Consider the following 12,273-nt stretch of genomic DNA (forward strand, 5'->3'; position numbering starts at 1 on the left):
AGAATAGAATAGAATCAAGTAGAGTAAAATAGGATAGAATAGAATAGAATCGAGTAGAGTAGAATAGAATAGAATTGAGTAGAGTAGAATAGAATCAAATTGTGTAGAGTAGAATAGAATAGAATGGAGGAGAATAGAATAGAATGGAGTAGAATAGAATAGAATTGAGTATCATAGAATAGAAGATAAAATAAAAGCAGGGGCTCCCTGCCTTCTGGAGCAAATGGTCGTGTGTGGGGAGGCAGACATGGGTTTGCGGCTTGCACAAATAGCCATCAGAGGCACGAGCGAATGTTTAAGAGATGAGTGCTCATGAGGGAGGCCAATTCCTGAGGCGGGGTAGGGGATCTTCCATGAAGGATGAACAGAAGGTAGTCAGGTGGGATGGTGCAGGGAAGATGGTGGGTGAGGAAAAGCCTCCCATGGAAAGGCAAAGGTCTGTGTGAGAGCCTGTGGTGGGAGGGACTTGGTAGGTTCCAGGGAGGTGAACCTGGGGCATATTCACAGGGAGGTGGGGTGGGGTTGGGACTGTGGCCATTGGAGGGGCCAGCCTCTTACACAGGGCCCTGCAGACTATGGGAAGTGTTTTCATCTTTATCCTAAGAGTGATGGGATGCCCTTGAGGTGCTTTAAGTAGGTCAGTATGTGTGGCAAGGGCCATAGTTTGGGGTCCCTGAGGTGGAATCCTCTCCCTGGACTCCCCTCTCTATCTCATCCCCTGTGGATCCTTCCAGGTCATCCCTTGGCACCTGCATCTGCTTCCCTCTGGTAGGGATCCTCCTGAGGGCTGCTCCCCTAGGATGCCTACTTCTAACTGGGCTTGGGTCCAGCTGGTAGGAGCCTTTCTCCCTCCCCCCTCTTCCCAGGCACCTCTGGGCAGCTGGGTACCACTGCCCATCCTCCTTCTGAATCAGGCCCTGGGCCCTCCTTGCTGCTTCCTGCTGCTGTGCTCTCCTCCCCTGGGTCTCAAACATCTGTTACTATTTTATACCGTTACACTTTTTTTCTTGGAAAGGCCGTATAAATAAGAGTCAGAATATAGTGCATCTTCCACCCTTGACGGCTGGTTTCCGTTCTCAGAGGCAGCGGACTCATCAGTTTTACGAGCATCTTTCTGGAGGTATTTTGCACAGATGCACAGACCTATCCCCCCTCCCCAACAGTAGCACATAATACCAGGTGTTCTGCCTCATGCCTTTTTATTTTAATAGCCTTCTTGCCAGGTTATTCCACAGTCACGCATGCAGATCTGCTTTCCTCTTTTTAAAATGGCTGTGGAGGACCCCACTTTATGGATGTATTGCGGCTCACGTGGCCAGTCCCTTTGGATGGGCCCTGAGATGGTTTCTCTGACTTCGGCTGCCTGCCCTCTGTGTACACCCATCTCCGAGTTCAAGTCCTTTTACCGCCACAGGTGAGCTTCCCAGAAGCTGATGCTGGGTACAGGGCACGTGCCTCTGTTATGTGGGCAGATATCACCGGAGTGCCCCGTATGGCGGGTGGCGTGTCTGTTCGCCTGCATCCTCATTAGTGTATTATCAAACTTTTTGGTATTCACGAACTAATAGGTGAAAATGGCCATTTATTGCATGTGTGTATATATTATTATAAGTGATATTGACCATCTTCTAATATGGTGGAAAACCTCTATTTCCTCCCCTGGATTTGGAGCAGGGAAGAACTCTGAAGAATAAATCTCACCAGAGATGTCCTACCTTGAGGGGAGGAGGCGGGGCTTCTGTGCTTCCGCCCGCCCTCTTGGGGGTGTGGCTGCCCGCCCTCCTGGGGGTGTGGCTAAGTGGCGCGTGTAACCTCCCAGGGGTCTCCACTAGGTGGTGCTCATCAGCCAAGGGACAATCTGTAGACCGGCACCTGGGCAGGTAAGGATGCCAACAACGTTGAAGACAGTTTCCTTAATTCAGACACAATCCAGGTCTCTGCAGCTGGCTTGGAGGAGACTCCCCATGTAGGTAGGGACTGAGGCTGGCTCTTACTGCATGGCTCTTGACCTCTAAGATTCCCTTCCCTGGGGCATCTCTCCTGGGTTCAACTGTCTCCATTACAGTACCCTCCAAGGAGAACTGGGTCCTGTCTGTGCTTTGCTTCACAGCCCCATGTGCTGGGGACTTTCAACGAGCGCTGGAGGGCGATGGGCCTGACACAGAAAAGTAAGCTCCAGGCAAACACCCACAAGGCTAGTCCCTCTCCAGGGCTGGCTGTGGCCTTTACACAGCCAGGATGCCAGTGAGTCTGGACTCCTCATGCTACAACAGCATCATGACCCCCTCTCCACGTCAGTCAGGGTTGAGAGTCTACGTCCCAGGCAGGGAGGTAGACGAGACAGGAGAGAAGAGGTTGGTAGTACGTTAGAAGGTCATGTGTGCTCCGGAGGAAACTACAGCAGGGGAGGGAAAAGGGAATCCAGGTGGAGTGGAGTGGAGTGTTTGCCAATGACCTAATGAGCAGAGATCTCCAGGAGGAGGTCAAGGGGAGAAATAATATCTCCATGCAGCCAGTGGCAGGGGTAAGGTCTTGCGGTGGGAGTGCAAGTGGGCTGAGTGGTTGGGTAGGGTGGGATGCATGAAGGGTGAGAAGTTGGGGGGGCAGGGTGGGATCCACAGGCCAGCTTGGCCTCTGTGGAAGCCTTGGTCTTGCAGACTCCAGCCAGATAACCACATCTGGAGGGAGGCTGTCAATTCACATACATAAAGGGGCGGGGCACAATGAGGGCTGCTTTGAGACCCCCATTCTCCCTTTGGAGTGCTAATCCTGGCAGTCCTCTTTCAAAGTTGCTGAGGCTCTGTTCTCTTGGCTGCTGGACTGGTGTGCAAACACAAAGGGTCTGCATTAACCAAGCCGCCCCTCTCCGCATCCCCTCCCAGCTGTCCCCCCCCCACCCCCGCCTGCTCTCTCTGGTCTGTCTGTAGGCCCCAGCTGGCTGGCCGGCTGATAGGACGCTGGTTCTCCACCTGTCAGGCCTAGGACAGCTCCCTCCCACTTATCCCTTTTATCCACATAGCAAGAACCAGGCATGTTTCTTTCAGAAAAAGTAATTTATTTTCTAATTACAAAAGACGATGGGGTTGAACAAAAGGAAAGCAGATCAGAGCTCAGTCAGAAGGGGCTTCTGCAGACCTTTCTCCCCCCTCACTGACCCAACAAGGGACGCCGCTCTCTGGAAGGAGGAACTGAAGCTCAAGGAGGGGGGCTACGCCGGGACCTGGCTTTTTAAGCTTGGTCCTGTCATTTCTTTGAGGACTTGGGGATGACAGGGGAGCTCAGTTACCCTTCTGTGAAATGGGGTGTCGAGTCTGTGACTCCGCAGTCTTTCCAGCTGGGATAATCTGTAATTGTGGAGACTCATTCTTGGAATCACTTAATCGTTCTTGCAGATTTCTTTCTCTGTCTTCTGTTATAACTTTACTCCAAATACCACCCCTGTCCTGTAATTCTATACTGTGAAGGAAACAGCCTGTGAAGTTGCCATGAGCTCTTTGATAAGCCATTTCCTGAGAAGGAAAGAACAAAACCTACCATGAGGGGGGCTGAGTGGGCATTGGAGGTAATACAGTGGCAAGCCTGGCATAGAGAGGGGCGCTTTGGAAAGGCTAACGCAGCCGCACGCCCGCCCTCCCTCCCTCCCTGTCTCTTTGCTCTCTCCCTTAATTCTGATCCATGTTACTGGACATCCTACACAGAGCCCGGAGGACATGATCGTCAGTTTGAGTTGAGCTTTGTTTTCCTTTATGTGTCCCTGCCATGGAACTTCCCCTTTCCTCTCCCCCCTCCTTCTGAGCCCACACCTCTCTCTGAAACTCCTAATTAAATGCACATTCAGGCGTGCCAAGCCTGCTGAGAAGGTGGGGGTGACAGAGCCATCAGAGATAGCTGGAGACCAAGCTCTGCCCCCAGGAGGTCCTTCTAGCCCCAAAGGTCTGACCCAGCGTGCACAAGACTGGGGCTTCAATAAGGAGAAGTCCACTTGTAATTGGGTTGAAGGAGGGGGATACACAGAGGAGGTGGTGGGATGGGGTTATGACCACATGAAGGAAGTGGGGTGGGAGGAAAAGTGGACAGAGGGTCCTGGCTAGAGATCTCAACTCTAGCAGAACTTTTGGGTCTGATGTGTCTGGACTCTGATTGGTCCTGTTAGAGTGACCCTTCCACCCCCTGAAGCAAACACTGTGGCCAGGGAAAGGTGGGGTTGCCATTGGCCAGGGTCGGAGTCACTCAGTGTTGCGTCACTGGGCATTGGGAGGGTGTGGTGGGTACGTGCAGACATCCCTTCAGTACTGTGTTCCCCACTTCCTTTCTTGGCATGCTTACCCTTCCCCGCCCCCACTCTGCCCTGTTTCACATGGCCCGGGCATGACTATGCTGCCTTGACCTAAGCTCCAGTGTTCTCCTTCCTGACCCCCTGGATCCCTCCTTGCTCTCCAGTCCTTGTCATCTCAATTCCTTCCTATGTTAAGCCCTAAAATGATTAGTTAGACTAAGCTTGGTTTGAGTTCCCACCCCTCTCATTGGCCAGGGACAGAATCCCAACTCAAACCGGCTTAAGTAAAAAGTTCAGATGGATCAGGCAGTTCAGGAACTAGGGGTTCAAACAAGGTCTTTGAGTCTCAACATGGCTCCGTTTCTTACTTCTGCTTTGCCCTGGATTGATTTTTTCCTTCCTTCCTTCCATTCCCTAGTGGTAACAAAGATGGCCGCTCTGGCGGACCCTGTATGCACTGCACAGTTTCCCTCCTTTGATGAAGGACGTATTGCCCCTTTGTCTGCTGGAAGGGCTGTCAAGCAGACACTTCTCAACTCTTGCTCCACCTACCAAGAACTGCCTTGCCTAAGGTCATATACTTTCCTTTGGTGGCCCAGACCCGGTGGCTGATGGATGGGAAGAAGAAAAAGGCTTGGCTCTCTCAGCCCAACTCAAGACAACCCTGAAGGGACCACCTGAGCTCCAGGTATCCCCGCGAGGTGGCTGAGCCTGTTTTTTCTCCCTCTGTTCACCCTGCTGTCTTCACTAGCCTTCTGAGAGCCTGATCCTCAGGACCCTCTTTAATGACCATCCCCTTCACTGAACTCTGAAAGTCCACTTCCTGGGGAACCCAATCTGCTTCAAATACCGATGATCTTCTTGTCATGTCCTACCAGCTTAAAGACCCCCCCAGCGAAAAGGAATGACCTCCTTTTCCCCCCAAATGTGCAAAATCTCAGTCGGACACTCTCTGCCTCTGAGTGGCTCTTCCCGGGTCACGTGATCACCCCCTGACCCAATCACGGCGACCAGGGAGTTACAGCTCTCTTATTGGTCAAGCCTGGGCTATCTGGTCAACCCAGAGTTCCCACCCGTTAGCTCACCTGAGACCAGACCTAACCTGGGCAGGTCGAGGTCCCTCCCACCCACTTATAGAATGAGGGACCGGGTGCAGAACCACAGCTGCTCTGGCACAGGCCCGGCTCTCAGAGAGCTCAGACTGAGGGTGACAGCAGCTTTACCCTCAGTGAAGCCCCAGTGTGGGGCTTTACCAGGTGTCAGTCAGCAGGGCAGGCTTCCCCCAGGGTTGGAGAGAACTGCCCTTTGCCTGGCACTTGACAAGAAAAGCAGAGTCATTTACCTTTGGAGGTGGGAGGAGGGAAGCAGGGGAGAGTTTTAGGTGGGGCACTGGGGCATAGTAGCACAGCCAAACATTTTGCCAGCCTGTCCTTGAGGGGCTGCCACTTGGCCAGGAGCAGCAGCACCCAGCTCCATGGCGGGCACAGATTCCAAGTTCTCTGCCAGGAGACGACGAATCGGCCTCTCGATTAGAGACCTCAGCTTTTCCCAATTAGTCACCCAGGTGACACCCACCAAATCAAAGTTGACACTCGAAATGCACCAATCAATAGCTCCATTTTCCCCTTCCCACCCGAGTCGGGGAAAGAAAGCTAATTTATGAAACTTTTCTCTACCCTCCTCTAGCAGGGACAAGAAAGCTCAAAAAAAAAATTTCTTTCTCAATTGTCCTCTGAGCTGGAGGTTTTCTCTTCCCATCCCATTTGGAAATGTTTTGGGAAGCACCCATGGAGCCAGCCAGAATCCTACTTCCTGGTCTGAGCATCCGCCTTTCCTGGGCATTGGGCAAGGTCCATGGTGCACCATGGGAGCACCATCCACTCCTTGGCCTTTAAAGCAGATTGTACCCTTGATCTGCCAGAACTCCGGTCCCCTGTGGCACCTGGGCCGGATGGCCATCCTTTTTCAGACCCTTCACTTTGTTCCTCTCTGTGGTCAGACCATGCCCTCTGCCCCCCAGGCTTGGCTGCTCATACCACGCCCCCCCCCACCCCCCGCACCAGTGGTGGCCTCGACCCAGCAAGGATGACACAGTCTCCTTGGACATAGGACATCTAAAGAGCCTGCATTGCCCCCACAGCGTGTACATCTAGTGTGCAGCTGATGGGCCTTCCACTCTTTCCCGTGCCTCCCCTGAGCTCTGGTCTCAAAGCTCCTCCAGCTCTGACCATCTCAGCAGGTATCCTGGAACACTTCAAAGCCAGCAGCCCCAGACCAGGCTCGGCGTCCTCCCCACACCTGTCTTCACCTGGGGGATGGCCCAGCTTCTGCCTGGTCCCAGGGCTGGGAATATGGATATCAGTAGGGCCCCCTTACCTGCTGGTTCCCACCCATTTGCCCTCTCTGTATGCCTATGGCTGCTCCTTGTTTCCGGTCTGCGTCCTCCTCTAGGACCACGGCCACGTCCTGACTGCACCCCAGCCTTTGGACCCCTGCTTCAAATCCAGCTCCCTGCCGTGCCATCACAGCATCCTCAGGACCCACACTGCCCCTTACTGAAGATGACCCATGGCTTGCTCGTCCTGGTCCAACTCAGTTTGGATCCCGCTGGTGACACTCCAGTGAGAGAATAGCTTTCGTCTGTTGTCCCCTCTACCTGGCATCCCAGCTCCCAGTGGCCTCCTGTACCTGCCTCTCCCGGAGAGCTTAATGCCAGGGCTTGGGACTGCTCCTTCTTGCTTCCCCAGACTGTGAGCTCCTTGGGAGTGACCTGGGCCCTTCCTCCTGGACCTGCCTGGGCAAGACTCAATCCACATTCGTGCATCAGTAGGGGACCTGCTTGGTCAAGGTTGTTGTAGAGTGAATTCTCCCATGGGGAAGGGGCCCTGGCTTACAGGCGGCTGGGATCGTGGCCTTAGAGAGCCTGCAGCAGGCTGAAACTCCCTGCCCTAGATGAGCCCGCCCTTGGCACCCCCAACCCTGGGCTGGAGGCAGAGGAGCCCTGGTTACATGTCCCGTCCTGTGGGCCCCCACCCACTGCCTAATTAACGTCCAGAGCGGCCGTCTGCTTCTTTGCTCCATCTCATCTCTGACATTTTTCATGTCTAATCCACCGAGGAGATCTCCTGAAGGCTTTGAAGTCTCCGGGCGCACGAATAAAGATGTCACCCTGGCACACACGGCGGTTCTTAATGAGGACAGGTTTGATGTGGAAGCTGTGGGCCCGGAGGGAAGTAGCTTTTCTGCCCACCCCCTTCTGCAGGGGGGCGGCCAGGCCTGCCTGCAGCAGGCAGGCAGGGGTGCAGAGCCCAGGTTTGAAGTACAGTAAGCTAAGCGGGGTCTCGGCCCTGCAGGTCCCCGGAGAAAGGGGAGGCAGACAGCACTCCTGATGTCTCTCTTTGGCCCTCTGGGTCAGGTTCTCCCAAGGCCAATGTCCAAATTCAGAGACCCCGCTTGGTCAGGGAGAGTTGGCTGGTGAGGGAGTGCATATCAGGGAAAGAGGCAGAGAATATGGGGTACTTCGGTGGGGCGGGGTACGGATGGGGCCTGGGAGTTAGATGGTGCTTTGGGGGGCACTGGGGGAGGGGACCAGGCAGGAGATAGAGCATGGAGGGGTGCGGGGAGGAGATGGAGCCTGGGGGCGGGTGGATCAGGGAAGAGGTGAAGCCTGAGGGAGGGAACAGGAAGGAGATGTGGGCTCCTGGGTTGAGATATGGGAGGGGAGAGCTTCTGGGGAGTGCCTCTCCTTCCAGAGCAGTGAGTGAGAAGTGCATAGACTCTCAGGCAGACTTGCTGGGAAGAACCATGGCTCTGCCCCCAGACTGCTCTGTGCCTCGGTTTCTTTATCTGGAAGATGGGCTAATTCTGGGCTCTACCTGACAGAACTTAGTGAGGACTAGTGAAGCCATCTGTGTAAGCCAGACATGCCAGACACAGGACAATGCTAACCAAGTTTGGGTCATATATACATCTTGGAGCCTAGGCCTGCTTGGGGCCCAGAACAACCCCATCCTCCTTCCTTGGCTCACCTGTCAGCCCCTCATTGGCTGTGTCCCTGGGGCAGGCTCTGTCAGCTGTACCCTGACCTTCAGTTTGCTTGGAGTGTCATGGGTATGACAAGGGGCTCCCTAGTGCTCCTGATGAAGTTGGCCACAGGGATATTATCTATCTCCACCAGACTTTAAGCTTCTGCCCCTGGGCTGCCCTGACATCTGGGACCCTGACCACTTTTTCAGCACAGCACTAACAGCCAGCATTTTCTGAACACCCCTCCCCCGACCGCCACACTTAAGCCAGAAAGTAGGCACTGTTGTTACTCCCATTTTACAGATGCTGAAAAGGAGGCACAGAAGGGCTAAGGAAGCTGCCTAAGTCACAGGGCAACTTGTGGGGGAGCAAAGGAGGAGTCATTCTCTGATTGACTCAGGTATTAGATGGACCCTGGGATTCCAGGCCCCTTGCCTAGGATGGGCCTGTGCCGAAGCCCAGAGGGCCTCATGGCTGTGCCCACCCAACCTTGAAGAACTGCTGGTTTGGGGTGGTGTGGATTGCTGACCTTTATTCATGTGGAGTCCAAAAAGGCTAGCAGTGCTTAGAATAAAAAGCCCTCCCCTCCCTGCTTTCCACTGGGGCTTCCAAGGGTTCCTGTGGTCCCAAAGGGACCTTGGGCCAGCATGGATCCCAGAGGGCAGAATCCACTGGGCAAGACTGGAATAGCCCCAGGCCTGGCAGGGAACAGGAACCCGCAGTCCAGCATACATGGGGAGTAGGTGTATCCTTTGCGCTGGGTCAGGGCTTGATGCTTAGAGGGCACCCAACATGGCAACATAATGACTTACCCTGTTTCTGTCAGTCACTTCCCTTTAACCTCCCCCAAATCCTCCCAGAGAGATATTGCCAGTTCTTCTGAGAACTATTCCCAGTTCTTCTGAGAAACAGAGATCAGAGAGCTTAGGTGACTGGTTTGAGGCTGCACAGCATTGGTCTCCTTCCCTTCCTGTCTCAGCCGCATTTTCCTGCTCGTGCTACCTGGATCCAGCTCCTAAATAAAGTACTGGAGCTTGACCCCTGTCTCAGGATCGGCCCCACCCAAGACATGCAGCATGTGTCTCAAACAATTAAAAGACACCCTGTCCGTATCTTCACAAAGGCAGCTAATGTTGCAATGGCTGTGGGATGTTGGCTTAACAGAATGTTAACCGTTGTCTACCAGGCGATCTGATCATTCTTTTCCAGCCCAGATGGGGCTGAGCTCAGACACCCCAGACCTCTGCTTGCAGCCTGTGTGACAGAAGGGCCCTTGGGAAGTAGTTGTTAAGCCCTGGCTGTGTGCTGGGGCTGCACCCCCTTGTTTGGTAGGTATGGTGTCACTAAAGGGTTGTGCCCCCTCTGGTGGCTGCAGGACCATCTGGGAGCGATAGGGGTGACCCTTGGGGAGGGGCTGGGTTGTAAGGGGCCCCAGCATTGCTGCCTCCTCTACCCACTGGCAGCAGAGCAATTCCAACCCACTCCTGGAAGGCTCTGCCCCACAAACCACCATACTCAAGGAAAAGTCAAGAGGAGTAGAGCCGAGGAAATGTGGGCAGAGGACATCTACCCTGTACCATGCTCCTATCTCTGCAGAAGCTCCGGCAGGCTCTTTTCCCTGTGGCCCCCAGGAATGGAGCTCTACCTCAGCCCTCCCAGGGGGAGCTACTCCTGGAAATTGTTGCCTCCACCCCTTCCTCATCTGGATAAATCCTCCCTGAGCCCAGCTCCCTTACTCCTGTCCCCACGCCCGCACCTCCATGGCTCCTGGCGAATACAGGACGGGCCTGCTGTCTTTACTGTCTATGGGTCTCAGACTCCATGCCTTGGCTCCAGCTGACCTACAGGCATCTGCCTTGTTCCTTCTCTCAGATCTGGCAAACTCTCTGGCACCCATTTGGGCCTGCTCCTCTGCACTTCCAGGCCATGTCCCTTCCTGCCACACCCACCCCTTTCCTGCCGGTCCAGCTCCTTGCTCCGACCTTTCAGAGAGGCTTCTGGAATTGAGCATGGCATTCAGGACTCCCTGATTTAGTCTCTGACCAACCCCCCCTTCCGCCTCCAGCTCCTCTTTCTCCCTGCTATATGTCCCCGATACTGAATCACTTGGAATTTCCAGAATGTGCTTCCTTGCCGACTGCCATTCTGTCTTGGCACACAATTTTGGCCCTTCAGGGAGCTGCACTTAGTGACCCAGAGGCCACTTCAGCATTTCTAGTGTTAGGGGGAAAGGGCTGTCCCTCTCCTGTTACTCAGCAATGTCCTGACTGAGCCCCAGGCTGATCCCTGAATGTGGGACAGACATACTTTCCCTGCACCAGGGAGAGCTAATCCTCCACAGGCCTTAGAGAGGACTCCACGTTCTGTTGGGGGCAGAGGGTGAGGAGGTAAGGAAAGGCCCACAGCCCACCCAGGCTTGGGGACGGGTCGAGGTTTCTGACTGTCTACAGGTTTAGGTGGTTGCTGACTGTCGGCAACATCTCTGAAGATGCCCTGGGATGGTCCATGGAGGGCTCCCAGGTGTATGGGAAAGGCTGAGCGGTTGGTTGGCAGATAAAGTGCAGGGAGGGGCTTCTGATGCAAATTGGCCACAAGTTCAAAGACATGGGCAACAAAGGGAAAATCTTGATTCTAAGAAAAGGTCTTGGAGTGATTTAAAATGGCCAGGGTACTTTTGCAAAGGCAAAAAACCTAAACCAACAAAATCCAGAACAACCCACACACAGATGCTGTGAGAGGCAGGATAGCATTGTGGTTGAGAACCCGAGTTTTGGAGCAAGACTACATAGGCTCAAGTCCTGGCCTTGCCTCTTATTTGCTGTGTGACCTTACCTAGATCACCTGCCTTCTCCGAGCCATGGTTTCTTCAAAACTACAAAATGGACATAATAGTAATGTCTACCTCATGGTTGGCTCAGGTGAAGGATTAAATGAGTTAATACTTGTACTAAAGACTTGTTTAAAAGAGTGCTGTGGTGAGTATTTTATTATCAACTAAGGAATGGATGGATAAAGTGTGGTCCATTCATACTACAGAATACTATACAACATTTAAACAGAATGAACCAGATCTATATGCATCCACAGAGATATTTACAGTTTGGGTGGAAAAGAATGTTGCAAATTAGCAGATACTTTCCACTAGACATCTTATTTCTCTGGGAACATATATATTACATATAAATTAATGAGAACTGATTAATGTATATGTTAATTAAGAGGAAGAGTTCTGGAAGGAAGTGAAATGTGCCGGCACTTGTGGTGGTTTGGGGGAGGTGAAGATGACATCTGTAGTGGGGTCTTGGGGAAGGATTTGCAATGGGGGGTGGTGGGCAGGCAGGATTCAACCTTCTCTACAGTGTTCATTTTTAAAAATATATTCTACTTATTTATTTGGGAGAGAGAGAGAGAAAGAGCACAAGCAGGGGGAGGGGCAGAGGGAGAAGCAGACTCTCTGCTGAGCAGGGAGTCCCTTCCATGTGGGGCTCAATCCCTGGACTCCAAGATCATGACCTGAGCCAAAGGCAGCTGCTTAACTGAGCCACCCAGGCACATGTTTCTCTGTAGTCTTCAAAAGGAGAGTGTAATTACTTGTATAATGACAACTAAATCTATGGAAAGAAATTGTCATGACCACTGGAGGAGGGTATGAGGCTATGGTTCTGCCTGGGGGGTGTTGCGAGGGGGCAGAATGGGCTGGTGGTGCAGGGAATACACCAGAATCTCTGTGAACAAATACTCAGTTTGAAAAACCATTTTGGTATTATAGAATAATGTAATATTTAGAAAAAGAAAGGAAATCTGTTGCTCTTCTTGTACTGGAAGCAACAGGAAATACAGCTATACAAAACCCTCTGGGCAGTGGGGTTTAGATTTGAAAAGACAGAGCAGTGCCTGGGGGACTCAGTCAAGCATCCAACTCTGGGTTTTGACTCAGGTCATGATCTTAGGGTTGTGAGATGGAGCCCCAC

This window comes from Mustela erminea, chromosome 1 (genome assembly GCF_009829155.1).
Source record: "Mustela erminea isolate mMusErm1 chromosome 1, mMusErm1.Pri, whole genome shotgun sequence".
Taxonomy (NCBI): domain Eukaryota; kingdom Metazoa; phylum Chordata; class Mammalia; order Carnivora; family Mustelidae; genus Mustela; species Mustela erminea.